Genomic DNA, 25964 nt, shown 5'->3' with positions numbered 1-25964 from the left:
GGAGGCTGCGCTGGGAGGATTAATTGAGGCAAGGATGTTCAAGACCAGTTTGGGTAACATAGTGAGACTCCATCTCTAGAAAACATGTAAACTATTGACTGGGTGTGGTGACAGCTAGCTACTTGCAAGTCTGAGGTAGGAGGATCACTTGAGCCCAGGAGTTTGAGGTTGCAGTGAAGTATGATGACATCGCTGCACTTTAGTCTGGGCAACAGAGCAAGAATACTGTCTCCAGAACAAACAAAAGAAATGATATTTATTTATTTATTTATTTTTTTTGTAGAGACAGAGTCTCACTGTACCGCCCTTGGGTAGAGTGCCGTGGCGTCACACGGCTCACAGCAACCTCTAACTCTTGGGCTTACGCGATTCTCTTGCCTCAGCCTCCTGAGCAGCTGGGACTACAGGCGCCCGCCACAACGCCCGGCTATTTTTTGGTTGCAGTTTGGCCGGGGCTGGGTTTGAACCCGCCACCCTCGGCATATGGGGCCGGCGCCCTACTCACTGAGCCACAGGCGCCGCCCGATATTTATTATTTTTTACAGTCTTGGAGGCTGAGAAGTGTAAGGTTGAAGGACCTAGTCTGGTGAGAGACTTCTTTGCTGGTAGGGATTTTGCAGCATCCCCAGGTGAGGTAAGGCATCACGTGGTGAGGGGTTGACCGTGCTCATGTGCTTCCTCTTTCCATAAAGCCACTAGTTTCCCTCCCATGATAACCCATTAATCCATTAGATGTAATGGACACATTAATCTATGCATAAGGGCACAGCCCTCATGGTCCATCGCCTCATAAAGGGCCACATCCCAGCACTGCCACATTGGGGATCAAGTTTCAACATAAGTTCTGGAGATGACATTCCAACTGCAGCAATATCCATTTCTTTGTTTTTATAACAAAGTTCACCACATTGGGCAATGCAATTGAGCTAGGTACAGGCCTAGTTGGGGCACAAGGAAGGCAAAAATAGTTTTGCACAGAGGAAAAATTTATAGTAATTTCAAAAAAGGAAAATTACAATAGCACCAATTCTTGAAGAATGAATAGGAGCTTATCAGGAGACAAGAGGGGAAAGTTTAAAGGTTATTCAAAGATTACAATTTTGATTAGAATTTATTTATACTGATTTTAAGGCTGAGTGGAAATATGGCAGGCATGAAAAAATATTGCATAATTTGAAATATTGCACAATATTGAAAAATCTCCAGTCTTATTAAAATGTAAAATATTGAGCAACTCATAGGATTTTATCTTTTGATTTCAAACATATCTTGAGGAATCCTAATGGTTTAATTTTCTCCCTAAGATCTTAATAGCCATTTTATTAAATTAGCACTCCCAAACTTCTATTTTCTAAAAATATTTTTATGAGCACATTGATCAACTAAAGAATTGCATGGTATAGTTCAGACATTTCTTTCTTTTTTTTTTTTTTGTAGAGACAGAGTCTCACTTTATGGCCCTCGGTAGAGTGCCGTGGCATCACACAGCTCACAGCAACCTCCACCTCCTGGGCTTAAGCGATCGATTCTCTTGCCTCAGCCTCCCGAGTAGCTGGGACTACAGGCGCCCGCCACAACACCCAGCTATTTTTTGGTTGCAGTTCAGCCGGGGCCGGGTTTGAACCCACCACCCTCGGTATATGGGGCCGGCACCTTACCGACTGAGCCACAGGCACCGCCCAGTTCAGACATTTCTTTAAGAATATACTTAAAGAATATACTATATTCTTTAAGAATATACTTCAGGCAGGGTGAGGTGATTCATGCCTATAATCCTAGCACTCAGGAAGGCCAAGGTGGGTGGATCACCTGAGCCCAGGAGTTCAAGACCAGCCTGAGCAAGAGTGAGACCCTGTCACTACTAAATAAAGAAAAACTAGTTGGGCATCATGGCTGGCACCTATAGACCCAGCTACTTGGGAGGCTGAGGCAAGAGGATCACTCAAGCCTGAGAGTTTGAAGTTGCTGCGAGCTATGACACCACAGCAGATGATGACAGAGTGAGACCCTGTCCCAAAACAAACAAAAATTGAATACACTTTAGAACACACCTAGGAAAAACATAAAGGCTATTCTCCCATGTTTCAAGGATATGATGATAAAGTTGAAATTCTACTTTATTTTTTATTGTTGATTTTACTAATTCTGTGAGCTCTGAAGGTCTCCACATTTGCCCCACATTTCAGTACCTTCCTGCTTTCTTTGTTTATAGATTTGGTATTCTGGACGTTTAGGATTAAGGGTATGGATGGAAATCAATAAAGCAGGTTTGGCAGTTTCCCCATATGGCAAAAATGACAGAACATTAGGTAGGTTTTTCAAAGGTTTCCCTCCATAATAAGAAAGCCATCACCATAAAATAGGCTGTCCCATATTATCCCCTAAAAATCTGGCTGGCTCTCTGATTCGTCAGCTCACACAAGCTTTGATCCATCTAACTAGAGGCCCCAAGAACTAAGCAACTAGAGGGCAGGAACAAGCAGCAGTGGGGAGGCCCTAAGTAATCCAGTTCATAGTGTTATGGGAGAATACTGATTCTGCTTTTCTGACAATTATTTTCTAACAATTAAAGGTTTAGTTCATTTGTTTACTCTTGGTGTGAGCAGCCAAATTTTGGATCCAAGTATCCAACAGTCCTGTAACTCTATTGCCAGTGGGTTACAGCACCTAGGAAGCAGGAGGTGTGCTGCAACCCAGATCCATTGGCATTAAATCATCTCCCACTCAAGGACAGCTGCTGGCAGCTGGAATTTTGATTTAGGAACCAATGTACTATTAAGCACCATTGCTTTTGTGTACAAAGAACAATATGTGAGACTGGATTTTTAAAGCGTTCTTGATGTATACTATGACAGTGTCCCTTATTTTCTATTCCTTCACTTTCTTTGAATAGCAAACACTCTTTTCTGACTAAAATTTATAAACTCCTCTCAAATTAGACCCAGGCATTATTTTTTCTACTGTACACTATCTATTTCCCTGGGGAGGAAGAGAAAGCAATAGAACGGCCAAGCACAGAAAAGTATCCTAATTTTTGTATGGATAAGCAAACAATTATGAAGAAATATAACTTCTTTATATGCTAATACACAACCATATTTAAGGTTAAAATAATGTTAAGTTCTTTTTAAAATATATAATATAAAGGAATAGCAATGTATACGCTTGATCTTGACATTGTGGTTAAGGAAGGGAAGTAAGGGATCTCTCTGGTCCACTATCTTCCCAGTGCATACATTCCCTCAGTATCTCTGAACAAATCCAGTGACAGGATAGCTTTCTGCTCCATGACACATCCCACTGCATTATCATTTACTCCACTCTTAGGAAGTTATTAGAGGTTTGTGTGCAAGGCGCTGTACCGAGTGTTCTGTGAGATTAAAAAAAGAATCAAAGTCCTTGCCCCAAAAGTTAATATCTTGCTCATAGAAACTCAGAGGGAGAGATAAATAGCCTGTCTGACTAAGGGAACCCACTGGTCTTACCTCTGTACTGGCACTGTGCAATTTCTCTTATTTACCTGTTAGAGTTTGATGTGTTCTATGATGAAAGTTATCCAAACAGACAACATAGTTGAGGAGCTTTAAGTTTGGCCTTGGTAATTAAGACATCTTTGGATCTGAACCTAGACCTTCTCTGTTTAGTTGGGTGACCTTAAACAAGTTACATAACTTCTGTTTTCTCATTTTTCGTTTCTTTTTTTTTTATTATTTGAGACAGAGTATCAAGCTGTCGGCCTGGGTAGAGTGCTGTGGCGTCACAGCTCACAGCAACCTCAAACTCTTGGGCTCAAGTGATTCTTTTGCCTCAGGCTCCCAAACAGTTAGGACCACAGGTGCCCACCACAACGCCCGGCTATTTTTTGGTTGCAGTTGTCAGTTTAGCAGGCCTAGGCCAGGTTCGAACCCACTACCCTCCGTGTATGTGGCTGGTGCCCTGCCGACTGAGCTATGGGCACCTCTGTGCGCCACCCCTGTTTTCTCATTTGTAAAATGGCCACAGTAAGATCGACTTGACAAGCTTATCATAGGATTAAATAATAATATAAAGTGCTTTAGCACAGTGCATGGTACTTGGTGTTTAAAGATGGTAGGTTTTGTTTTTACTTTTTTTCATTTTCTGTCTATTTTTTTCCCTCCAATCCCTCTCTAGCATTGTTACCATTCCTAATAATTTGTTGCTTTCTAGATCTCACCTTTATGGCTATCCTTCTTCAAACCATCTACTTTTCATTCTCCTGTACAATGTGCTATCTAAAACTTTACAATAGTAAAACTTTCCCTCCACCAGAAAAGCTATAGTTGGCATCTGACCAAACATAATAAACCAAACTGTACTTCTCTTCTGACATACAATTTTTACTAATGCAACCCAAATTGCATTCAAGATCTGTTTGTTTTTTAAGCAATTCCCTGCCCTTGTTAGTGCATTGCAAGCTTGTGGTAAACTAATATCTCTAGGCACTATTTAGATAGTGAACAATCAGGCCCCCTCTGTCGTGTATTTGTGCAATGATTTTTTCAACTTAAATAAAGGTCTTTTTGCCTGTTTTTTTTTTGTCTTGTGTAGTCCTAGACTCCTGGTTTCAAGTTACAGTAGGGTAGTTGGACCTTCCTTCGATGAAACAGACATTTTTTACTGGTGTAACTGAAGAGCAAGAAAAATGCAACAACAGAAATGCTGACTCACCTCCCCATCATGATGAATGTTGGCTTCATTTTCTCACATGTTTCTTCTGGGACCCTGGTTACTGGCAGCTCCTCGCTCATATTATCATAACTTGAGCCTCAAAAGAAATGATTCTCTCTTCAAGTCCTCCTTCCCACACCCATTTAGTAGTAGAAAAATTCCAGGAAATCATTATTGAACTTCCCGGGACTCAAGACTGGGTGATAAGTTGTCAGTCCTTATACAGTCATTTACTACGGCCAGAAAGCCCAGATTAAGATGACAATTCCTAACAGAACTCAGGGTATGGCAAGGGAAGAGTACTCCCAAAGGAATTGGAAATACTTTTTTTTTTTTTTTTTTTTTGAGACAGAGTCTCACTCAGTTGCCTTAGAGTGCCATGGCATTATAGCTTACAGCAACCTCAGACTCTTGGGCTCAAGCGATCCTCTTGCCTCAGTCTCCATAGTAGCTCCCCATCACATCCGGCTAGTTTCCCTATTTTTAGTAGAGATGGGGTCTGCTCAGGCTAGTCTCAAACTTCTGAGCTGAAGCAATCCACCTGCCTTGGCCCCCCCCAGAGTGCTAGGATTATAGGTGTGAGCCACCACACCCAGCCTGGGAATATATTTTAGTCAAAGAAATGGAGGTGGTTTAGAATTAAGTCCCTTAGCCAAGCATGGTTAGGACTAACTGAAGGTCTTTTAACTACTATTACACTATAGGAGATTGAACGATCTTTTTGAGTAAGACACAAAAAGATCATTTTTGTAAAAGTAAGTTGTTTGTGTTTCTTTACCCTATTTTGATAAGAACTAATATTTTATTGACTTTATTGCATGAACATTTCTTCTTCCAGGTAAAAATGAGATACAGTAAATTTAGACTAAGATAAATGTTTATAAGCAAATTGACAAAACTTCAAATTAAATGACAAAGTAATTTAAAACATTAAATAAAATGTAGCCTGCAGTTACTGTTATCAATGATCATTTAGACCACAAGTAGTAGTTTATTGGGTAGCCAAGGCAGGATAATGACTTGAGGCTAAGAGTTCAAGACCCGCCTGGGCAAAGAAAAAAACAAAAAAGAAAACCAATCATTTAGGAGGCAAAATCAGTTCATGTGACAGCACCCAAGCTCAGTCACTGGAGAATATAAAGTAAACCACAATTCAAATTAGACAAGATTACACTTCAGAGCTCCCATTTTCTAAACTGCTAGTTAAAACTTTAAGGCTATCTGCCAGGCAACTATTTTGATATAGAGATATCAATTCAAGCCAGGCATAGTAGCTCCTGCCTGTAATCCGAGCACTTTGGGAAGCTAAGGTAGGAGGATGGCTTGAGGCCAGAAGTTCAAGACCAGCTTGAGCAACATGGTGAGAACCCATTTCTATACAGAGAAAAATTAGCAGGACCCTACTTGGAAGGCTAGGCAGTTGTATTGCTTGAACCTAGTAGTCTGAAGTTGCAATGAGCTATGATATTGCTACTGCAGTCTAGCCTGGCAGACAGAATGAGACATGTTTCAAAAAAAAAGAAAAAGAGATAATCTTATCTTACTCTATATCACTCAACAAACAATAAACTTGTTATCAGATACTGCCTTCTAGGAAAGTAAAAATAAAATCAATTTTCTAAGAATTTCCTTACTTCTAAGGATTATATAAAGATACAAGGGAGCAAACTCGTGGATCACATCCATTGATTATTCTAATCATCTAAGTTACATTTAATTTATAAAATTGGACTATTGCTTTGGCCTCATATAGGTTTCTAAAGCTATCCTCTTAAATTAGTTACAAATAATAGCTAACAAAAGTATCAATATATCATTCATGACTTGCTTATTGCAGAAACTATCCAAGTCACTCAGGAGAAGTTAAATGATGACCCACATCTAGTAACATACATAACCAAGGAAATGAAAACAGAAAAATTCTTTTCTTTCCCCTTTATATCTGGATTTTAATCTGGGCTCTATCATCTTTTGCTTGCCATTCATACAATTATATAGGTTAATTATACTATGGACAAAGATATAGGTGATGGATACCAACCAGTATTGGGATGCAAGGTATCTAACCACTTTACTGCAATGTCTTTTAATCCTACTGACCCAGTCCTATATCTTGTGAAAAAAGATTAAATGTGACAATAAAATTAAAATTAAATTAAATGGTTTCTTATCTAAGGTGAAAACCAATCCAGGTAAAAGAATTTCAACTCCAAAGGATTTTAATAACAGATACTTAGCAAATAAAGGAATATCATCTATTCAGTGCAAAGAATCAATGGTGTATAATCTAAGCTCTGTACCCAGCAAAGTCATTTGGAAACACTTTTACCCATTTTTACTAGTCCATAACCATAGCATCAGATTTTGAAGTCAGTTTTTAGAAAGGTTGTCAATGCATAAAAAGATGTGGTGGGCCACTAAAATATGTTTTTCTGTTTTTTTTTTAGACAGAGTCTCACTATGTCACCCTCGGTAGAGTGCTGTAGTATCACAGCTCACAGCAACCTCCAACTCTTGGGCTTAAGCCATTCTCTTGCCTCAGCCTCCCCAGTAGCTGGGTCTACAGGTGCCCACCACAATGCCGATTTTTCTGTTGTAATTGTTATTGTTGTTGCACAGGCCCGGGCTGGGTTTAAACCTGTCAGTTCCAGTGTATGTGGCTGGTGTCCTAGCCACTGAGATATAGGTGCAGAGCCTAAAATATCATGTTTTAAAATGTTAATGTTTTTAAAAATTCAAATCAAATATTTTGGGTTTCTACATAATGAGCACTCTAGAAATTTACCTTAGCAATAAGAATTCATATTAAGCTCTCTTTCTTTTCGTTCTTTTTAGAGACAGAGTCCCACTTTATCACCCTCAGTAGAGTGCCATGGTGTCACAGCTCACAGCAATCTCCAACTCCTGGGCTTAGGCAATTGTCTTGCCTCAGCCTCCCAAGTAGCTGGGACTACAGGCGCTCTCCACAAGGCCTGGCTATTTTTTGTTGCAGTTTGGCCAGGCGGGTTGCAACCTGCCACCCTTGATATATGGGGCCAGCGCCCTACCCGTTGAGCCACAGGCGCTGCTCATAGTAAGCTCTCTTTAAACATTTCCACTGTTAGTCCATTTTGTGCTGCTATAACAGAATACCACAGATGGGTAATTTATAATGAAAAGAAATTTATTGGCTCACAGTTCTGGAAGCTACGAAGTTCAAAATTAAATGTCCAGTACCTGGTAAGGACCTTATTGCTGTGTCATCCCTTGAAAGAAGGGCAAACAGAGGCATAAAGAGACAGAAAAAGGACTGAACTCATCCTTTTGTAAGGAACCCATTCCTGGCATCAGTGCATTAATCCATTAGCTATTCCCTCATGACCTAATCACCTCTCATTAGGCACCACCTTCCAACACTGATGCATTGGGGCTTAAGTTTTCAATTCATACTTTTTGGGATACACATTCAAACCACAGAATTAAATTGGATTTTAATTCTCAATTACCACTGGGCTCTTTACATTTGTCACTTTTATATCTGTGACTACATGAAATACATTAATATTATGGGCTGGTGATTTTAGATTTACCTGTTATTTTGAGTGACTTACCATAATCAACAATTTAATTCATTAAATCTTTTTTTTTTTTTTGAGACAGAGTCTCACTTTGTCCCCTGGGTGGAGTGCCATGGCATCATAGCTCACAGCAACCTCAAACTCCTGGGCTCAAGTGATCCTCTTGCCTCAGCCTCCTGAGTAGTTGGGACTACAGGACCATAATGCCTGGCTATTTCTTAGAGATGGGGTCTTGCTCTTCCTCAGGCTGGTCTCGAACTCATGAGCTAAGCAATCCACCTGCCTCAGCCTCCTAGAGTTCTAAGATTACAGGCATGAGCCACCGGGCCCAGTCCTTAATTCATTCAATCTTTTATATCTACTGGCATACAAGCAAAGGTCTTGAACCAATGAACCAGGATGATCTAAGTGTGAACGGTATTACATCATTTTATCTTAAGGCTCTCTATTTAATGGTAATATTTTAGCTGGCACTACTTGTGTATTCATGTCTGAGTAACCTGACTTGGCAAAATAACCAAAACCCCAAAACCTAAACACAATTAAATATGCTGTTCTCATTAGATAACTAGCATTCTATTAAAGTTACATACTATGCTGTCTATTCCAACGTAGTACAAGTTTTCAAGGTTCTACTGTATTCATTAAAAGCTAGTGTTATTCTTTAAATTTATATACACAAATACTAATCATCGTGGGCACATAGTTTTAATAATAAAAGTTGTTGAATTGCTTCATGGTGTAAATGATGTCCCTAGTCCAGTACCATCCACTCGAATAGAGGTCAACATTCACTTCAGCTTCTCTTCACTCAACTCTCTGTGGCCTTCTGTTTCTTCTAGTTAACTGAAATCACTCAGTTAAAGGTCATAGATAAATTCTTTTTCGGCCCTTATTTTCTGTATATGACTACAGTGACCACTGTGCTATGGACACCGAGCTCAAATCAAGACTTCTTAACATGAGATTGGAGTTTACCAATAATATGCCATCTGTTAAAATAGAACCCCCTTTTATCCTGTTTGAGGGATATGACAAATCTGATACTTATTCCATCTTAGAACAAGCACCCTCTCTCCTTTGAATGCCTTGGATATTGCAGTATTGTGATTCTTTTTTCTATTTCTTTGGCTAATTCGCTTGGTCTTCTCAGCTTCTGACTCTTTGGCATTTCTCTAGGTCCTGTGTTTATATTCCTTTTCTTGCACACCTCAACAATTCATTGTCATGTGTGTGGAAACGGCTCCTAAATTCACACCCGAAGGCAGGCGTCCTCAAACTTTTTTTTGTGTGTGTGTGTGTGTGATTTTTGGCCCAGGCTGGTTTGAACCCGCCACCTCCAGCATATGGGGCCGGCACCCTACCTCTTCGAGCCACAGATGCCACCCCTCAAACTTTTTATACAGGTGGCCAATTCACTGTCCCTCAGACCGTTGGAGGGCAGGACTATAGTTTAAAAAAGAAAACTATGAACAAATTCCTATGCACACTGCACATATCTTATTTTGAAGTGAAAAACAAAATGGGAACAAATAAAATTCACACTGCTTCATGTGGCCCATGGGCTGCAGTTTGAGGACGCCTGCCCAAAGGGAACTGCATATCCCCATTTCCAGAGGTCTTTGGACCATCTTTATCTGGGTGTATCATCAACAGTTCAAACCCTTTAGATTCAAAGCAGCCTCATTTTATTCCCTCCAAACCAAGTCCTTTTATTTCTACTGCTGTTCATTGTTCCTGAATTCTCCTTGTTGATAAGCTTGATATTCCCAAATCAAACAATACCTTCTCATCTCCCTTCAAGTCAAGATTACCTCTGGTCTTTCTATCCCTTTTCCCTCCATTCATTCTCAATTCCTTGGTACTCTTTTCAACAGTGTAAGCATTTTCTTCACTTCCAAACTTTCTCTTTTCAATCCCATCCATTGAGCCAGCTGCATGATGCAATGGTACATTTCAAAACTATTAAGAAAAGAGTATAATTGTGATGGATGTCTTAATCAGTTCAATGTAAGCAATTTCACGTTGTATATCATCAAATCAGTACACTGAACCCCATAAATGTATCAATGTACAGTTATGATTTAATAAAAACAAAAAAATTAAAAGTATCTTTGAGTATATCTTGTTCCTGCTAAAATGGTTCTAGAATAAAGTCCCATTCTAATCCTTTCTTGATCTCACCCTGATCTACTTTTTCAAACTCATTTGCAATCGTGAATTACGTTGGAACCAGACAGTCCACTCATTTCCTTCCTCTCCCTACCCGGAAAGAGTAGTGAAACTGTTGCGCTTTTTAACGTTTTGAATAGAAAAGAACTTTTAAGAAATGAAAGAGCCATAATAGAGCAGAGCAAATTACGGAAAAGCGAAATGAAGAATGAGTCCACAGCCTGATTTCTCCCTAATACTCTCTCATCTGAGAGATTACATTACAGCGTCAACAGACATCCGGCCTTTCCACTTAGAAAGGCTCTCTTTTCCTTTTTCTCTTTCGATGATTTATTAATCTACACAGTAATGCTCACGAAGAGTGAAAGGGAAAAGGGCCTTGATCGCGAAAATCTTAACGTTGGAGGGAAGTGTCAACACGTATTTTATTTGAGCCGTTAATCTGAGTTGCAAAGCATTGGCACTGGGAGGACTGATCATCAGTGTTAAGACATTCAAAACAGATGAGAATAAGTTAAAGGCTATGTAGGTCATCCTATATCCTCTAGTAAAAAAGTTTGCTATGAAGTAGAAAAGTTAAAATGACCGTGAAAACAAGACCTAAGAGATTAAAGTGCGCTTGAAATATCAGTCACCCCCTCCCCAACACTGGTGCTAACTGCATTAATCCTTTTTAAAATGAAGATATAAGGTGGCGTCTGTGGCTCAACAGACGGCCCCATATGCCAGAGGTGGCGGGTTCAAATCCAGCCCCGGCCAAAAAACTGCAAAAAAGAAAAAAAAAATGAAGATATTAAGAGTCACACTCCTCTAAAAAGTTCCTACTGCTCCATGTTGCAAAGTACGAGCACTGAGTACATTTCTACGGGGTCTCAAGCCTCTGTAACTACACGAGCGGTGGGCCGATCTTTCCTGGCGATGAGCACTTCGCTTCCATAAAGCAGAGCCACATCCCGCGGCGCCTGGCGCTTCAGCTTGGTAGGGCAGTCCCCGGGTGTAGACTGCCGTCCTCACAAAGCAGACTGATCTAGACCAAGAAAGCTTCAGCGATGGTGCTCACAGGCTTCCCCTACACTCACTTGGGGCAGCACAGACGTCGCGCCGCCTCTGGCCTAGGACCTCAGTGGGAGACAAGCCAGCGCGGAGCCGGGAGCACCTCACAGGGTTGCTGGGCCCGCCGCAGCAGGAGCGCAGGCGCCCAAGTGGGGCGAGGGCGCGGGGTGGGCGGCACGTTGGGTCGAGCCGCCTTCCCGTTTTTCCGCCCACGTCCGTGCCGCCGGCCCTCAGCCAGCCGGACAGTCGCGGGTGGCGGGAGGGCGGGAAGCGGCTGACCAGTCTGCACCTGCAAGACCCGGGCGCGCGCCGCCCCTCCCCTTTTGCTGTCCGAGTTCAGCGCTCCTTCCTCTTCCGCCCTCTCCCTTCTACCCGGGCGGCAGCCGGGCTCCGCCCCGCTCGCGCGGCAGCCCGGCCGGCTGTGACGTCACAGGACCCCGCCCCTCGATATAAATACTGGCGTCGCTGGTACCACCTTCCCACACTCTCTGGCTCTCCTTTGGGCTGCAGCGTTTTCTTCTTATCTTTTACTGTCTCCCTTGCCTCTTCTCGCTCTTTCTCGCTCTGCTGCTCTGCGGTGTGACGAGGCCGAATCCTCTCCCCACCCAGCCGGTGCCTGCCTTCTTTTGCCCGCGCTGTTCTATTTCTCTCCTCCGGCCGCCGCCGCCACTGCTGCACAGCTGGTGTCGGTGCCGCGCTTTTCCCCCCACGTCGTTCCCGCAGCCTATGGCCCAGGCCGCCTTGGGTATTTCTGCTCAAGGTAACCACATCCCTCTTTAAAAATTCCGCCGAAAAAGAGAAGACGCTTTACCCGACTCTTTGGGCCGTTATCTCACGTGAGTACCAAGCCGAGGGGCGCGGGGCGGCGCGAAAGGGTCTGGGGCACGGGGCCGGCCTCGGGGGTGGCGGGTGCCTCCGACTGGGCCCCGCCGCCCTCGGGAGTCCCTGCAGCGCCCGGGGCCGACCGCCTCGAACATGGCGGACGGCGGCGTGTGTGGCGGCTGTCGGTGCCGCCGCCGGCGGGGCTGGGACGGCGGGTTGCCCCTGGGGACCCCCAGGCGGTCGCTGGACTCTCAGCCGAGCCGGAGACACCGCGGTCTAGGCTAGGGGGCGTGTGCGTGTGGGGGCGCGCGAGGGGGGCCTAGCCTTCGGGGGTCGCGGCCCCCACCCCTCTCCCGTGGTGCATTGCTGTTTCCGGGGAGGGGGCCGGCAGAGGGGCCAGGGTCCTGCAGCCCCAACCCGGCCGGGCGCCGCCGCCTTCGCCTCCGGGAGCCCGGTGGGCGGGCGGCGCCATGGGCTACAACGGCCGGGGTCCTGGGTTATGAATGAAGCGGGGCGGGCTGGGCGCCGGCCTGTGGTGACAGCTGCGGAGGAAGTCGGATTCTTGGGGAAGGGGGGTTGCGGGGAACGCGATTCCCCTCTGGTGGAGGAAAGTTGACGCCACCCGAGGCCTGGCGGCGGGGAAGCCCCGGTGTCAGGTAGCTAGCGAGAGGCTTTTGGCCCCTTCTGGAAGCCTCGGGGCTGCTGCTCCGCCCTTGCAGCTCTCGTGATTGGGCCGAGTCGCCTTCACTCACCCGGTCACCTCCTGGAGCCTTAGGATTAGTCACCATGGCTTCATTTTCCAGTCCGCGGCACGGTTCCTGGGCAGAAAGAACAGCAGGCCGGGTTGGCTTATCGAGTCTAGGTTGCCGACAATTAATGGTTGCTGACGTGTTGTAACCCTTACGTAGTGTGTATATATTGGTGTTTCTCAGACAAAGCTGCTGGTTCAGAAACCTGAAAAGGTTAGGGACAGTTTCTACAGCCCCATGATGTTTCAGCAGATTTAACAGGATTTTGGGGTGGTATCTTGGATACGTTAAAGTTCTGTGTTTCGTCGTGTTTCCATCTTGAATCCCCCAGCTTAGGTAGGAATCTAAGGATTCAGACAATTGCTGTGTGGACTAGTCTGGTGGAAATATGGCTAATGATAGTCTGGAAAGACCTTAATAATTCTTTATTTCTTTTACGTATATAGAACCTGCAGATCCTGGTCATAAAGATAAGCCCTGAGGAGTTTTACATTAGATTACAGTAGGAAAGATAGACTCCTAAGTAAATGATTATAAATAAATGAAATCAAGTAATTATTAGTGCCTTTCTCCCCTTATGTAGATTTTCAAACGTTAGAAGGTGGTTGTACCTTCATCGAGATTCTACAGTTAACATTTACTGTATTTGGCCTGTCTTATTTTTTTGATACATTATCAAAGTAAGTGTAGACAGCAGAACACTTCACTCCTCCAACCTTAGTCTGTGTATGTCATTAAGTTTAGCCCAGTACTTTTGACTATTTTTTAAATTTGGGGGACTAAAATTTACATAACACTAGACATCAAGTATACCATTTGTTAAAATCTAACAAAAATTAATCCGTGTAACCCAAGCCCTTATTAAGATGATGTCCCCAGAGTTTTTTCTTGTCAGTTCAGATTGTCTTCTATTCTCCACAGAGGCAACCACGATTCTGATATTTTACAAACTCATACATTAGTTTTGCCTGTTCTACAACTTTCATATAAATGGAATCATACAGTATGCATTCTTTTGTGTAAAAGGCTTTTTTTCTTCAGCTCAGCACATTTTTTATATTCATCCATGTTGGCTTTATCAGTGGATTGTTTCTTTGTATTGCCTGAGTAGTAGTCAGTTATGTGAATACTTTGCCTGATTTTTTAAAAATAAACTTGATTTGGAATATTTTAGTTTTACAGAAAAGTTGCAGTGATAGAACTCCTGCATGCTTCTCACCATATTATTAAGGTCTTACCATATCATGGTACATTTATCAAAACCAAGAAACTGATTTTGGTTTCTGCTAAATTCCAGACGTGGGTGGATTTCAACAATTTTTTTAAATGCCCCTTTTCTGTTCCAGATTCCAGTCCAAGGTACCACATTATATTTAGTTGTCCTGTTTCCTTCAGTTTAGTCTGTGATGATTGCTCCAGTCTTCCCTTGTTTTTCATGACCTTCAGTCTGGAATACTGGCTAGGTATCTGGTAGAATTAGAATACCCTTTCCCCCAACTTAGGTTTGTCTGTTGTTGTTCTTATGATTGATTAGACAGGGTTGGGGTTTATAGAAAGTACTACAGAGCAACTCAGAAAATCTTTAGTAAAGGCAATGTGTGTTCAGAGAAGTACTGATAATTTGGGGTAGTTAACTGTCAAATTTTTTTTTTGGTCTTCCGGGCCCACTGACTCAGTTGTTGTAGTTAGAGAAATTCTCTTCAAATGATTTTTAAGGAACTTAACTAAAACATTTCGACACTATTCTAAATGGAGAATAATTTGTCTTTTTCCACACTGCCTTTTCTCCACATTTCCATTAACTTTCTTCCTTCTTGCTTTTTTATCTTAACTGTTCAGAGTTTGTGTGGGCTGTCTAATTGATATGTCTAATGTTCTAGCATGATTTAGAAGTAATCTAGATAGAACTACCCAGAACACCCCTGCTCCAAAAATTCTTCTTTGTTTATATAAAATTCCACTCAAGGGCTAGGCGCCTGTGGCTCAAGCTGCTAAGGCGCCAGCCACGTACACCTGAGGTGGCAGGTTCGAATCCAGCCCGGGCCTGCTGAACAACAATGATGGCTGCAACCAAAAAATAGCCGGGTGTTGTGGCGGGCACCTGTAGTCCCAGCTACTTGGGAGGCAGAGGCAGGAGAATCTCTTGAACCCAGGAGTTGGAGGGTGCTGTGAGTTATGATGCCATGGCACTCCACCCAGGGTGATAGCTTGAGGCTCCGTCTCAAAAAGATAAAAATAAAAAAAGAATTCCACTCAAATAACAAAAAGAGGCTCAGCATCTGTAAGTCAAGCAGCTGAGGCACCAGCCACATACACCTGAGCTGGCAGGTTCGAATCCAGCCTGGGTCTGCCAAACAACAATGACCGCCGCAACCTAAAAATAGCCGGGCGTTGTGGTGGGCACTTGTAGTCCCAGCTACTTGGGGGACTGAGACAAGAGAATCGCTTAAGCCCAGGAGTTGGAGGTTGCTGTGAGCTGTGATGTTACAGCACTCTGCCCAGGGCGACAGCTTGAGACTCCGTCTCAAAAAAAAAAAAAAAAAATAGCAAAAAGATGAGCAGTAAAGTTTATAATTTAGCTAGTACATTACCTATTTATGTGCTACTTACCCTAATACCTTTTATTTATTTACTTTTTCTGTCAAAATGTGCCTTTCAAATTTTGGGGCCTCCATTCTCTACTAGTACCTTTTTGTTAAATGGAAATGTTTTAAGAGATCTCACTGACTAACATTCTTGAATGTCTGAAGTTTGATGTTCTTAATGTTTCATATCACTGTGCTTGGGTTACATTAAGCAGCAAAATAGCTGTAAGTATGTAGCAGTAAAGAGATGAATAATGTCTCATCCAGGATGATTATCCTGTCCTTTACAATAATTGGGAATGAACTGTCCCCATCATGAATCGGCTTTTAATTTATTTGAAAAATCGTTTTGGTGTGGGAAGAATTGGAACTTTTATGGAGTAGTATGTTATTTGGAATCTAATGTAAGTTTATAGTCAATGTTGCATGTTGGTTTGGGTTCTTCCCTCATCTTCTTTAGGCGTCTTTAAAGAGTGTGATCAGTTTCCCCTACTACATAGAGGAACATTTTACCTCACTTGAGGATGCCTTGAATCCTATGTAAGGTGAGGTAAGCTTTAGGTATTTCTAGTTTTATAAAATTTTCTGTTTCTTATCGCCCCTTATACCAAGTATTGTCAGGTTATATTATTCAGGAACCACTGAATTACAAATGGGAATAGAGATATGGCATTTTAGATCAGGTGCAAGTAGGTCCATCCATTCAAAGCATAATAGTAGTAGCCATTTCTAAAACTTACTTAGCATTTTGTGTAGTGTGCCAAGTACTTTGACATTTATCTGTCCCTGGTGATAATAGAGTGCAATAGGTCTAACTAGATACGAGTTGATTGATAAAACTTAAGAGGTTACTTGCTTAATTTTATAAGGTAGTTTTCAAAGGTTATTTCAAATAATGTATTGGCTAAATTATAAAATCTATTGCTTATCTTTTTGCTATTAGTGGACTTTTGTATAAGCAAAGAAGAATTCGAGGAGTAGGGATGTTCTGGCTAGTTCTATCTGGATTACTTCTAACTCATGCTAGAACATGAGACATACCAAGTCTTGCATATACACCAGGTTGGTGAGCGTACTTGGAAATTTTTACATTTTAGGTCACTTGTAAATTTAGGTTTTAGAGGAGAAGTACAAAGCAAAAATGAAATTAAAGGCTGGAAACACAATAACTCGATAAGGTGGCTTTGACAGCATGTTCTTTGAATTTTGTAATACAGCAGCTTGGACATGTTTACTGTAACAGCATACTTGTCACAATGGTAAGCCCTTTGAAAACCTCATTTATGTAATGTGAATTTAATTAATGAAATACTATTAAAACTAACACTTATTCTACAGTTCATCTTTAAGTCCATCAAACATTTTTTTTTAATGTAAGACTGTCCACTATTTTATTTTCTCCTTTAGGGCGAACTTTCTGACCAAGTATACAACTACCCAGAGGGCCTAGGAGAAGTGCTGTATAGAGAGCAGTTTGACTTCAACGCTGAGCCACCTTGGGAACCTAGCTGATGATAGGGGGGTTCCATCTCCCAACTTGTCCATGTAAGTATTTTCACATCCATGAGGGTCTTATAAAATTGAAGTAGTGTGTTGCTTAGTATTTTTCAAAATTTGAAATTATATTTACCTCTTTAAGTGCAGTGATCTTTAAAGCCCTTTAATGTTCTAAAATAGAGACTTGACAGTTATAGACTTGACTGATTTAGTTGTATGCATTGATAACCAGTGACTTTATCTTGAACACATAACATATTACTGTATTTTAGTACATACTACTGCATTAGTTTTAGGAAATATTAGTTTAGGTTTCCATGTAGTATGTTGGAGAGAGATTTTTGGATTTTACCAGTAAGTTGTAGTTTATCACATCATTAACCATTTAACTTAGTGGATTTGAGTACTGGGTCTTGATCAGAAATCATGCATTTTAAACACAGCAAAAGATTCTGTTTTCATTCCAGTGAAGTTATGTCCCCAAGCATAGGATATGAAAGATAATTCTTAGTTCTTGTTTTTCTTGTTATGAACGTCTTGGCAGAGCCAATGTAATTTTCTAGAATTTATATTCTCTTTCATAAGATGATTTTATAAAATACTCAGCTATTGGGGGAAAATGACTTTTTAGAGAACTTCACTTTTGGATGTATTTTCAAGGATTGTTTTGAATTGTACTTGATTTTTCTACGTAGGGATTTAACTTTAGAATTGAACTCCCGTGGAATAAGTAATTCCTCAGTAAACTTTGAGTTTGAGCTGCTATGTTTCTGTGGTTGGTTCATTTTTTTAAATTTATAATATCTAAACTTCTTGGTGTTGAAAATTTTGATATTTTTAACTTGGCCAGAGACTTGAAGGGAAAATAGCATTAGCTTTCCTGAAAATTCAGAAAAGCATAGGGTATCAGTTTAGCATTTCTTTTTTTTTTTGGTAGAGACAGAGTTTCACTTTATTGCCCTCGGTAGAGTGCCGTGGCGTCACACAGCTCACAGCAACCTCCAACTCCTGGGCTTAGGCAATTCTCCTGCCTCAGCCTCCCGAGTAGCTGGGACTACAGGCGCCCGCCACAACACCCGGCTATTTTTTTGTTGTTGTTGCAGTTTGGCCGGGGCTGGGTTTGAACCCGCCACCCTTGGTATATGGGGCCGGCGCCCTGCTCACTGAGCCACAGGTGCCACCCAGTTTAGCATTTCTTTAGTCTGATCTTGTTAAACAGATTCTATTGAATAAAAATGTTTGCTTTGTCTAATTAAAGTACATTAAAGCAAAGGTTTTTTTTTTTTTTAATTATTTTATAATTATTATTATTTTGAGAGAGAGTCTTACTCTGTTGTCCCAGGCTAGGGTACTGTGGCTTCATAGCTCACAGCAACTTCAAATTCCTGTACTTAAGCAGTCTTCTTGCCTTAGCCTTCCAAGTATAGCTGGGACCACGGGCCCCTGCCACCCTGCCACAAGGCCCTGCTAATTTTTCTATTTTTAATAGAGACAGGGTCTCCCTATTGCTCAGGCTTAGGGTAGGAATTGCTCACAATTGCTCACTATTGCTTAGGCTAGGAACCCCTAAGCCCAAAAGCAATCCTTTTGAATACATTTAATGTTAATACAAATTAGAATTTTTAGACTTGGCTTTTTATGGCTACTAAAGAGAAGGAAAAGTCGTTTAAATAGTAGGATTTCTTGAAGTTTCTGACTTAGAATGATGACAGGAGTGTTTCCCATATAGTCTTTTCCCTACCTATGTAAATTGCTTATATTTTGAATCCTGCCCATAAAATAAAGCTGGACTAGAGTAGTTCTTTTAGTCCTAAACTGACATGATAATGATTTCTTTTTGGGTGTGTGTACCATCTTTGTTGATGAAGCATAGTCTTTGGATGAGTTGCTGAATTACCATTGTCTTGTAGAACAGAAATGCAGAGTCTCAACCCCACCCACACCTGAATCAGAATCTGCATTTTAACCAGTTTGTTTGCAGGTTAAAGAGAAGCATGATTGTCACCATCTCAGTTCTGCCTCCAATAAATCTGATGTTTTTCTCCCAAGTTGGCTTAGAACTGTTGTTTGGGTTTTTTGGGGGAGGGAGGGGGCGGGTAGGGTATAGTTGCCATCATAGTGATGAATAGATTCTACAGTGGAAATTTAAGGAATTTGAGGAACACTAGTTAAGTCTCTTATCCCAGTTGTGTTCCCTCTTAAGAGACTTGTGACTGTTATTAATGAGCTGGTATTTTAATGGATGTTTTCTGCTACATCAGAGAGAAGTCATCTTTGGGATAATGAATAATATTGTAGAATTCAGTCCACAGTGTCTCCCTTTTTGTAAGGGTGTGGGAGATGGGAGCAGATAGGATATACTGAAAATGTTTTTTTTTTTTTAATTTTTTGGGGATTCTTTGAGGGTACAATAAATCAGGTTACACTGATTGCATTTGTTAAGTGAAGTCCCTCTTGCAATCGTGTCTTGCCCCCAAAAGGTGTGGCACACACCAAGGCCCCACCCCCCTCCCTCTTTCCCTCTCTCTGCTCTTCCTTTCCGCACCCCTCCCTCCTTTCTCTCTCTGCTCTCCCCTTCCCCCACTGTGACCTTGATTGTCATTAATTGTCCTCATATCAAAGTTGAGTGCATAGGATTCATGCTTCTCCGTTCTTGTGGTGCTTTACTAAGAATGATGTCTTCCACTTCCATCCAGGTTAATATGAAGGATGTAAAGTCTCCATTTCTTTAATGGCTGTATAGTATTCTATGGTATACATATACCACAGCTTGTTAATCCATTCCTGAGTTAGTGGGTATTTAGGCTGTTTCCACATTCTGGCGATTGTAAATTGAGCTGCAATAAACAGTCTAGTACAAGTGTCCTTATGATAAAAGGATTTTTTTCCTTCTGGGTAGATGCCCAGTAATGGGATTGCAGGATCAAATGAAATGAGAGGTCTAGCTTGAGTGCTTTGAGGTTTCTCCATACTTCATTCGAAAAAGGTTGTACTAGTTTGCAGTCCCACCAGCAGTGTAAAAGTGTTCCCTTTTCTCCACATCCACACCAGCATCTGCAGTTTTGAGATTTTGTGATGTGAGCCCTTCTCGCTGGGGTTAGATGGTATCTCAGGGTGGTTTTGATTTGCATTTCTCTAATAGATAGGGATGATGAACATTTTTTCATATGTTAGCCATTCGTCTGTCTTTAAAGAAGGTTCTATTCATGTCTCTTGCCCATTGATATATGGGATTGTTGGCTTTTTTTTTTTTTTTTTTTTTTTTTTTGTAGAGACAGTCTCACTTTATCATCCTCACAGCAACCTCCAACTCCTGGGCTTAGGCGATTCTCTTGCCTCAGCCTACTGAGTAGCTGGGACTGCAGGCACCCACCACAGCTCCTGGCTATTTTTTTGTTGCTGTTTGCCCGGGGTTGGGTTTGAACCTGCCACCCTGGGTATATGGGGCCAGCGCCCTACCCACTGAGCCACAGGTGCTGCCCCTGAAAATGCTTACTATTATTCTACAGGTTCTGACAGCCAAAAAGACTGAATCTTATATTTGTTAATGCCTCAGTAATGAAGTATATTATATTAATCAAAATTCTTGTACTTGATTCTTTGCTATGAAGCTACAGGTCTATGATCTCTTATCCATATAATTCTGGAATCCAAAAAAGCTGTTAAAGAATTATACTAGATAGGACCTAAACTAATTTGGCGAATGAAAAAGCTTGACCTGAATCCGTGCTAATTTAAGCCTATTTTTATCTTTACTTATCCCACTTATTAATATTCCTAAATTTTGCTGCAGAAATATTGTGATTACATGGTGCTGACTCATATTCTTCTGGAGAGTTATTATATAATAGATGTGAAATGCGTGTACTACATTACTATTCTAAAATCCGAGAAATTCTGAATCCAGAAAGATAGCTAAGTCCCAAAGCTTTCTTGATTAGAATTAGTAAAAATGACAAGAGAAAATTTCACATTCCAGAAATGTGTTATATCAGTTACAGTTTGTAATACCAGACACTGAAATCCTGAGATTTTTCTGTGGATCGACAATACTATTTGGAAACAATTTAAAAGGACTTAAAATGTTGAGCTTCATGGAAATTTCTTGGCAAATAGAATTGCAAAGTGTGTAACTGTATGAACCCCTTTTGAACTGTGTTATACTCCAATACCCTAATAGAATTTCTGTGCAGGTGGTCTGAGCTCCAGAATTTGGTTTCAGGGTTAGGCTTTAAATCCAGTAACAATCTGAAGTTTGAGGCAGGTCATTCCATTAAGTTATCTGGAAATTTTAGAAGTTACTTACGTGGGCTCATGGCCTGTGGCTCAAGCGGCCAAGGCGCCAGCCACATACACCTGAGCTGGCGGGTTCCAATCCAGCCTGGGCCAGCCAACCAACAATAGCTACAACCAAAAAATAGCCGGGCGTTATGATGGGCACCTATAGTCCCAACTACTTGGGAAGCAGAGGCAAGAAAATTGCTTGAGCCCAGGAGTTTGAGGTTGCTGTGAGCTGTGATGCCATGGCACTCCACCCAAGGTGACAGCTTGAGGCTTTGTCTCAAAAAAAAAAAAAAAGAAAAATTGCTTATGTGATTTTTTCTTTCTTTCTTTCTATTTATTTATTCATTTATGAGACAGAGTCTCACCGCATTGCCCTTGGTAGAATTATGTGGCATTGCGGCTCACAGCAACCTCAACTCTTGGGCTTAAGCAGTTCTCTTGCTTCATCCTTCCAAGTAACTGGGACTACAGGCTCCTGCCACAACGCCTGGCCATTGGCCCAGACCAGGTTCAAACCCGCCAGTCCGGTGTATGTGGCTGGTGCCCTAACCACTGAGCTAAAGGCACTGAGCTCATGATTTTTCCTTTCAAAACTTTTCTTTAGAATATGTGTAGTATGTCATATGTGAGTACTGTAAACATACCTTAACAAAATAGATTAAATGTCAGCATCTCAGATTAACGTGAGCCTAATTGTGGAGAAGTATTTTTACTAGAGATAGGGTCTTGCTCTTACTCAGGCTGGTCTCAAACTCCTGAGCTTCCCAGAATGCTGGGATTACAGGTGTGAGCAACCACACCTGGCCTGGAAAATATTTTAAAAGAAATCTAAATTTGCTTCTACTGGTGGATCTGGTGATCAAGTCAGATTGAATTGATTATTATCATATACATTTTAATGTGCTATATCTAAGAAAAGAAAAGGGATTCAATTAATGGATTTGTTTAAATGGACTCTTAATGTTTCGCTGGTTGACATTAGTTGACTCTGTATGTTCATGAAGGAACTTTATAAGAACATCAGATTTTTTTTTTTTTTTTTGTGAGATAAAGTCTCACTATGTCACCCTGGGTAGAGTGCTGTGGAGTCACAGCTCACAGCAACCTCCAATTCTTGGGTTTAAGCGCTTCTCTGGCTTCAGCCTCCTAAGTAGCTGGGACTACAGGCATCCACTACAATGTCGGGCTGTTTTTTTGGTTGCAGTTGTCATTGTTGTTTAGCAGGCCTGGGTGGGCTCCAACCCTCTAGTTGCAGAGCGTGTGGCTGGCGCCCTACTCCCTGAGCTATTGGCACCGAGCCAACATCAGCACTTTTTTTTTTTTTTGTAGAGACAGAGTCTCACTTTATGGCCCTGGGTAGAGTGCCATGGCATTACACAGCTCACAGCAACCTCCAGCTCCTGGGCTTAGGCGATTTTCTTGCCTCAGTCTCCCGAGTAGCTGGGACTACAGGTGCCCACCACAACGCCCGGCTATTTTTTTTGGTTGCAATTCAGCCGGGGCCGGATTTGAACCCGCCACCCTCGGTATATGGGGCCGGCACCCTACCGACTGAGCCACAGGCACCGCCCCCAACATCAGCATTTTTAAATAACTTTTTTTTTTTTTTTGTAGAGACAGAGTCACACTTTTTTGTCCTCAGTAGAGTGCTGTGGCATCACACAGCTCACAGCAACCTCCAACTCCTGGGCTTAGGCGATTTTCTTGCCTCAGCCTCCCGAGTAGCTGGGACTACAGGCACCCACCACAACACCTGGCTATTTTTTTGTTTTTGTAGTTTTGCTAGGGCTGGGTATGAACCCGCCACCCTCAGTATATGGGGCTGGTGCCCTGCCCACTGAGCCACAGGCACTACCCTAAATAACTTTCTTTTGTTTGAGGCCGAGTTTCAGTTGTTGACCAGGCTAGAGTGCTGTGGTGTCATAGCTCATAGCAACCTCAAACTCCTGGGTTCAAGTGATCCTCCCGCCTTGGCCTCCCCAGTAGCTTGGATTATGGGCACCCATCACGGTAATTTTTGGCTATATTTTTCTATGTTACCCTATGACACAGGGTCTCACTGTTGCTTTGGCTGGTCTGGAACCCCTGAGTTCAAGTAATCCTCCTGTCTTGGGCTCCCAGTGTTCTGGGATTACAGGCATATGCCACTATACCTGGCCAGTGTTAGGCCTTATTTTTAGTATTTATGCATGCCTTAATATAGGACTTGCTCTCCCTAAGTTAGGATTATTTTAACTGTGAAAAATGCTCATTATCAATTTGCCTAGTGCTCTTTCCTCATGTTTTACTTTTGTCAATAGAAATGGGAGGTTATTGATCCCGATTACGGAGAAAAACCATCTTAGTTTTGATATTTGGTAATTTAAAGATACTGTGAGATGGGGGGAGGTATTGGTGGAGGGAGGGTAATGGGTGGGGCCTCATCTATAGTGCATCTTAGAATGGGTACAGGCGAAACTTATTAAATGCAGAATACAAATGCCTACATACAGTAACTAAGAAAATGCCATGAAGGCTACGTTGAACAGTTTGATGAGAATATTTCAGATTGTATGCGAAACCCGCACATTGTACCCCTTGATTGCACTAATGTACACAGCTGTGATTTAACAATGTAAATAAATAAATAAATAAAAATATAATAAAAAAATAGATACTGTGAGGAAAGCAAGTTCAACAGAACTTCATTAATGGGGGCTTGATGCTCTTTGACCATTTCAAAGATGAACGAAACTTACTATCATTGAAGTACACAATTTAAAATGTGTATCTTCTGGGCATGCATAAAGGAGAGTTTGATGGTACTTAACTGCGTGTGTTAGTAGCAGAAAAATACTTTGTACAAGCACAAAGTGAATAAATAGCCTGTTAATGAGTAAACAAGGTTTTAAGGACTTGATATTCTTACTTTGGTCAAATTTAGAATTTTTCTAGGAGAGTCAAAAAGATTAGAAAGCCGTTTAGACCAATTTTTAAATGGGATAAATGTTTTTTTTGCATTTATTACAGAGGATAGTTGAGCAGAAAAAATTAATAGTGATTGCCAATCTATGTGTTCATCTCTTTACCCAACCTGGTCTTATTTCATACTTTTCCAGTTTGGGGTTTCACCAGTTCTCCTCCCTCACCTCCTACCCCCACCCTAGGGAGGGGTTATGATAGTTAACTCATGTTCAAGTTAAAGAAGTGTGGAGAGAAATGTGTATAAACTGTAAAATCTAGGTAAATGGTGGGCTACTCTTCTAGAGGCTGGCCATTAGTTCAGATAAGCCTAAGGAAGCTTTTCCAAGTGGAGTTGCTCACATACTGGTAGGGCCCAAGAAGCAACAGATATTTTTTCTTTACAATCCACGGTCACCCATGACTACTTAAATAAAGCATTTTATCACAGGCTACTGAAGCAGGGATTTTTTTGTCATCCATGTTCTTAACATTAGATGGAAGTAGCAAATACTTGTGTGGCGTACTGAGTTACAAGGATGGTCAACCTCCCCAAGCCATACCCAGTTACTGTGTGGTTTGAAGTGCCTCTACCTGACTGACTTGCAGAGGAGCCAAGACAACAAACCCTTTTGGAATGCTCTGCTCTAAACTTCTTGCCTTATCTTTATCTTGTGTGTATTTCAAGTCTGTTCAGGACTTACTTGCTACAGAGTTTTGTTGCCTTTTGTCCATTTACTGTGAAGCTTTGTCAGCTTGCAAAGTTACTCTGAGGATGATGGTTTTTTGTCTGTGTGTGGGCTTGATCCCTAGAAGTTTGAAATTTTCTCATGAAAGTAGCATCTTCTAGAACTTACCTGTTCAGAACAGTATTTACTAGACAGGTGGCTATTTAAACCTGCCTGAGGCTCAGCGAGTGGGGTGCCGGCCCCATATGCCGAGAGTGGCGGGTTCAAACCCAGCCCCGGTCAAACTGCAACAACAAAAAAAAATAGCCGGGCGTTGTGGCGGGCGTCTGTAGTCCCAGCTACTCGGGAGGCTGAGGCAAGAGAATCGCGGAAGCCCAGGAGTTAGAGGTTGCTGTGAGCCGTGTGACGCCACGGCACTCTACCCGAGGGTGGTACGGTGGGACTCTGTCTCTACAAAAAAAAAAAAGTTGAAATTCTGTTCTTCAGTTACATGAACTCCACATTTTCAGATGTAGCTATTGGCTATTTTATCACAGAAAGTTGTATTGGGCAGCACTGCTCTAAGATAATTGTGAAGTAGCATCAGCTATAATAATCTTAAAACATTAATAAGAACCATACATTCATACATTCTTCTTTCTCTTTAGATCTATTTTTTAAAATCTGTTTCTTAATTGTAAGGGCTTTTTGGTTTTATGTTCTCATTGAATCCTTTAGTTGCCTATCATTCTTAGGCAGTAGTCCTTAATAATGACAGGTCCTATGGACTGAAATATTTAGTAGCTTTGTGTTGAGTTTAGATTACTTTTTATCTACTTCTTGCTCATCACTCCAAGGATCCTCTGATAGCCAGTTTGCAAAGAGTTCCTGAATAAGTATAGCTATCTTTATAGCTCATTATCTAGGCTGAGTATGCTGAACATGTTA

At 41.7% G+C, this 25964-nt stretch overlaps 1 protein-coding gene across 3 annotated transcripts in view; it reads left to right on the top strand.

Annotated features, from left to right (window-relative positions):
* The first annotated feature begins 11892 nt into the window (after positions 1–11892).
* The window catches only part of AZIN1 (antizyme inhibitor 1), a 41037-nt gene continuing 26965 nt past the window's right edge, over positions 11893–25964 (top strand). For 2 of the 3 annotated variants that reach the window (XM_053559621.1, XM_053559619.1), the window contains exons 1-2: positions 11893–12307; positions 17035–17172. The gene's annotated coding sequence lies outside the window, so the exon portion shown is untranslated. Of the gene's footprint in view, positions 12308–16153; positions 16173–17034; positions 17173–25964 lie in introns of those variants that run through there. The other variant, XM_053559620.1, reaches the window with a different exon arrangement.

Source organism: Nycticebus coucang, chromosome 13 (genome assembly GCF_027406575.1).
Source record: "Nycticebus coucang isolate mNycCou1 chromosome 13, mNycCou1.pri, whole genome shotgun sequence".
Classification (NCBI taxonomy): domain Eukaryota; kingdom Metazoa; phylum Chordata; class Mammalia; order Primates; family Lorisidae; genus Nycticebus; species Nycticebus coucang.
This window is presented reverse-complemented; position numbering and strand designations above follow the sequence as displayed.